This window comes from Meles meles, chromosome 21 (genome assembly GCF_922984935.1).
Source record: "Meles meles chromosome 21, mMelMel3.1 paternal haplotype, whole genome shotgun sequence".
Classification (NCBI taxonomy): Eukaryota; Metazoa; Chordata; class Mammalia; order Carnivora; family Mustelidae; genus Meles; species Meles meles.
This window is the reverse complement of record NC_060086.1, coordinates 14,515,147-14,520,586: the sequence shown is the minus strand read 5'-3', so window position 1 is coordinate 14,520,586 and position 5,440 is coordinate 14,515,147. Positions and strand designations below refer to the sequence as shown.

The following is a 5,440-nucleotide window of genomic DNA, read 5'->3' as shown; positions in this document are numbered from 1 at the left end:
CTTTACTGTTGTGACACCCTTTTCCCTTAAAGGAGCCATCAGTGACGATGCGTTCTAGTCTGTTCAAAAACAAGGTCTCAGGCAGGGTCCCTGTTAAGCTGGAGAATGTTATCCTTTCTGGGAACAGGTCTTTGAAAGTTTCTGCAGATTTGGTAAAAGGGAAACAATCTAAGGAAGGCCTTGCTTTCATGAAAGCCCCTTCTCTGTCCCCAACTCCCTTGCAGCTAAGCCCTAGGAAGGTATTTTAAAAAGAAAATGTGGGCCTACATGTCTCCAAAGGTTGTTTTTTCAAATGGCACTATTTTTTAAGAGTACTACTCTTAGTCTTTGGTTTTAGAACTTGGATGAATTCATTTATTCCTTCAGCATAGTTGCATTTAATTCCTACTATGTCAAGTCACTGGACTCAGCCCTGAGCAGTGAGACACCCACCTTGCCATTAGAGAACAGAAAACCTAGTGAGGGATTCATTCATTCATTCATTCAGTACAGTTTATTGAGTGGCTATTCTGTGTCTGGCATTGTTCTAGACACTGGGATACACAGCAGTGGACAGAACAAAGGAAAATCATCCTGGTGGGAGATGGACATTTTTCAAATAATCACATAATGTACGTAATTATAAAATGCAATGAGCACAGCAAAGAAATCTTAAAAACACCGTCCCTGGGATTCTATACCCACCTAAACTATCATTCAGCTGTCAAGGCAAAACAGATATTTTTCAGATGTTCAACAAATAGAACACTTTACTGCCAGTAGATACTCAATGTCAGTGGGCAGTGGACAAGGAAGAAAGGCCTGAGAAATGAGAAACAGCACAAAAACTCACTAAACTCACTGGCAAATGCAATGAAGTAGTGCTTATGTTAAATGCTACTTTTTGTTTTAAGAGTAAAAAAATTACAATCAATGAAAATGAGCAATATAGAAAACCAAGTTAAAGGAGGAATAATAAGACATAGTCACAGAAACAGGCTCTTTAATCAAACAACTAAAATAGACAAGCCTCTAGCAAGAGTTTAAAACAGGGTCTTTCCACATTATCCAGAGAGAGGTTCGTACAGTGTTGTTCTGTGTTCCTGTCGTAACTTAAAAGGAAACTTTCACAATGTTCCTTGCAGCAGAAACCTACCTGGGTGGCACCAACATTGACTTCCAAATGGAACAGTCCATCGACAAAAGGAAAAGTGACAGCATCTCTGTCACGAATCTGACGAGAAGCTGAGAGAAGCTTCTGCTGGCAGCTCACGCCATTGTCATCATTGAAAACCCAGCTGATGTCAGGGTCATGTGGTCCAGGAACACTGGCCAGCAAGCTGTGCTAGGAAATTTGCTGCTCCTCCTGGAGCCACTCCCGTTGCTGGCCACTTCACTCCTGGAACATTCACTAACCAGATCCAGGCAGCCTTCTAGGATCCCAGCCTTCTGGTGGTTACAGATCCCAGGACTGACCACCAGCCTCTCACAGAGATGTGTTATGTTAACCTGGCCACTGTTGCTCTGTGTAACACAGACTCTCCCCTGTGCTGTGGGGACATCACCATCCCTTGCAACTAGAGAGCTCACTCAGCAGGTCTGATGTGGTGGATGCTGGCCCTGGGGAAGTTCTGAGCACGCGTGGCACCATTGCCCAGGAACACCCATGGGAGGTCGTGCCTGATCTCTACTTCTAGAAAGATCCTAAAGAGATTGAAAAGGGAGAGCTGCCACTGCTGGAAAGGCTGTGATCAAGGAGAAATTCAGGGTGAGTGGACTGCTCCAGGTCCTGCATTCACTGCCACTGAACCTGAAGTTGCAGACTCGTCTGAGGGTGGGCAGATGTGCTCTGTGCCTATTCAGCAGCTCCCCGCTAAGACTGGAGCCCTCAGCCTGCTGCTGGAGATGGGTTGGCAGCTCCCACTGCTCAGACCACTGAGTGGGTAGGAACAACCACTGAGTGGTCCTAAACTGTTCTTCCACAAAGGCAAACATGATGCAAAGAAAGCTGATGGAAAAGAAACAGTTTCTTTAAAAAGGGGACAGAAAAAAAATAACAATGATAGGAATAGAAACAAACATACAGTTCAAGTCTGTTTTAATGAGGGAAATAAAATAATAAAATAAAATAAAATAAAATTTGGGCACTTGGGTGGCTCAGTCAATTAAGCATCTGACTCTTGATCTCAGCTCAGGTCTTGATCTCAGGATCGTGAGTCCAAACCTCAAATACCAGAAGTATTTAGACCAATTGGGAACATATCAAACATGAGAAAACTTTATGGAGAAAAGTACAAAGCATGGCCAGAGGTGGGGTTTGTTTTGTATTAATGCATAGGTAAATCATGTACAAGCTTAGGAATATTCAGTGTAATAACATACTGGTTCTCCTTCAATTAATTTATAAACTGAATTTCATCCCAACAGGGTTTCTCAAGGAAATTTCCAAGTGGTGGTTTCAGATGGGGGCTGGAGATCCAGCTGTCAAACCCATGTTGGAAGCAAAAAGAAGAGGAAAGACATGGAACAGAAAGGCATGCCCCAGTCTGATGCTCTTTAGTCCCACTCAGGAACCCCTGCTTACCCTCTAGCAGCCAAAATATAGACATGGCCCCATCGGGGAATAAGACAGCTGAGGAAATGTATCCTTTCATGTTTTGTTCTGCATAAAGTGGGGTCTGTTACTGAGGAGGGAAGAAGGGCATTTGTGAAGCAACCAACAGGCTTTGCCACCCCATGTAAATGTCTATCTTTAGGAAAATGGATAAATAAGTTGCAATTATGTTGACAATAGAGTACTACATAGTGGTTAAAATGAAGCAAGTAGAGGTACATGGATCCAGATGGCTGAGCTTCCACACAAAAATCTCTTGCCTGAAAAAGAAAGTTGCAAAGTGACTCAAACTATATGATACCATTTATATAAAGTTTAAAAGGCTGCAAAACAACACTGTGTATCTTTTATGGCTCCATGAGATACTTATGTTGGGAAGATATAGAAACATGAATGGGAATGAAAAACACTAAATGCAGGGTGGTGGTTACCTCTGGAGGGGGAGGGTGGACAATGGGGTCGGAGAGAGACACGACAAGGATTTCAGTTCCACCTATGATGTTTTATTTCTTCGAAACTGAGGGAAAAAAGATTTGAAGGAAAATACTGTTAAAGTTAAATCATCAGTACACAGAATGTAAGTTATCATTCCCTGTACAATTCTGTATGTTTGACATTTTTCATAGTTTATGAGCTAGAAGGAGAGAGGGCAAGAAAGAAAGTTATATAAAGACATAACTAATGAGGTGTAACTTACATACAGTGAATTCACACATCTCAAGTGTACAATTTGATAAATCTTTACAAAGCAAATACACCCAGAGCATGATCTAGAAGCCAGTGCTGAACAAAGTTCCCTTAAGTCCCCTCTCAATGATCGCCCTATAAATTGTGTTTGTTTTTGATGTTTGGATGAAGGAATCATGCAACATCCCACAGCGTATTTTCTTTAATGGCTGGCTTCATTGTCTCAGCATGCTGTCCGGAAGGTTCATTGGGAGGGGCTGTCTTCTAAACGGCCTTGGGGCTGATCCAGGTGGAAGGCAGGAGCTCTGTGCTCCACGTGAGGAAGAACATCTCTCACTTCCTGAGCCCTGCAAAGCAGTGGCGAGGGAGATCTAAATTTTGGATCCTGGACTCACGGCTGTTGAGGGAGCCGGTGTCTTGCCGACAGCTGTAGGTGGATTTGCCAGTGCTCCCAAACTCCCTCCTGACCCTCAGTTTCCCATTTCCCTCGTCTGATACCTGCTTTAAATAGATTAACAACCAAGTGTCAGGGACTGTGGAGGAGCTTGGGACAGCCTACGCATCTCAGCCCTCAGGCAGCTCACCAGGGGTGCAAAATAATTAAACTTGTAAAGGGAGAATGTAGGTATTATTTTTAGGTTTATGTCCAAGGTTCGCCTCTCTTCGGTGCCCCTGTTCCAGTCCCTCACTTGCTGCCAGTGTTTTAAAACGTTAACTCCTCCACATTGTATGTGTGAAAAATGTTAGCTTACAGAGGAAGATGCCAAGGTATGCTGTGCTGGAGATGCGGGCTGGTGGGTCCTGCAGCTGGACTGGGAAGTATTCTGCAGTTTCTTGACACACGCTCTGTTTCCTGGGTGTTGAGAGTGTAGGCAAGCTGAGCCCCCCTACCTGCTCCCTGGTGTGTGGGAGGCTGCAAGGTGGGCCACTGTTCCGGGGGCAGCCTGCCCGCCCACCCAATGCTCCCCCTGACTGCTCACAGTTCCCTGGAATCCATCACTGAAAGTCACGGACCAATGGAAGTCTCAAGCCCAAACTACAAAAACAAACAAACAAACAAACCCAAAAACCCAAAAAACCCATAACAAACAAACAAACAAAAACAAAACAGAAAAAATGAAGGGTGGTGTGAAACGCGCACACACATTACGCAGACCACAGCCGAATTTGACGTCTATTTTAAACGAGTCGTTCTCACTTCCCTATTACCACTTTGTTTTGTCTGCAGCAGGGAGGCTGATCAGAATTATTTATACTCTCCATGGTCTCCCTGGAAAGATGGATTGCCAAAGGTAGCAGTCTGAATTTGACCGCCCGACCCACTGCTCACGCGCAAAGACCCCATTCCCAACCGACCTAAAGAACCTACATCATAACGGTTTTGATTTTTGTGCAAACAAGAGGACGGCACTAATCATCCAGGTAAATCAGGACACGTGGAACTCAGGAAACGCTCCTGGAGATGAGGCCATTAATAGTCACGCCTGAGAGTGGGAAAGGCAGAACAATGAAGTTGACCTGAAAGAAAAGGGCAGTTTGGTTGCCTTAGTGAAGTTGATTCACTAGCCGTGCAAGGGAGATACTGAGGAGTTCAGTCCCTGTTCAGTTTCACCCGAACTGGACGGTGTCTCTGGGCTTGTGATTCCCCTTTCGACTTGAGAAGGAAGAAAGAATCACGACTCTGGAGAAAGGAAGGAAGAGCAGCAAGGTGGTGATGAGATGCCAACTGAATTATAGAGAGTCTGTCCAGAAAGGCAGGGAGGCGGTGTACTTGAGAATTCAGCCAAGGAGAACAGTGGAAACCAATAAATTATTTTGGCTGCCAAGAATAAAAACCTGTTGGTGGAAAAGGCGCAGAACCAGTCACTGGGAAGGAAAGGAAGGGAGTGTCGAGTGAGATTTCGATTTGGTGCCAGCTTTCTGAAGTTGTAAGAGACAGCTGGTACAGTGGCTGCTGTCCTCTTCCTCCATCGGCAGCTCCCTGGGGCCGCGCCGTGCAATGCAGCTTCTCCCTTTTGCCACTTGGAGCGAGAGAAGAAATGTTCCTCGTTAAAATGCGAGCCACTCGTACATTTATCAAATCTCGCATCTTCCTATGTGTGCCCACACCAGGGATCAGCAAACTACCAAATACCATTAATACCTTAAGAAAAAGAAAAC

The 5,440-nt window shown here is 44.7% G+C and overlaps 1 pseudogene; it reads left to right on the top strand.

The window, feature by feature from the left end:
- The first annotated feature begins 1,111 nt into the window (after positions 1-1,111).
- LOC123934174 lies at positions 1,112-1,949 on the top strand (annotated as a pseudogene).
- Positions 1,950-5,440: the final 3,491 nt, after the last annotated feature.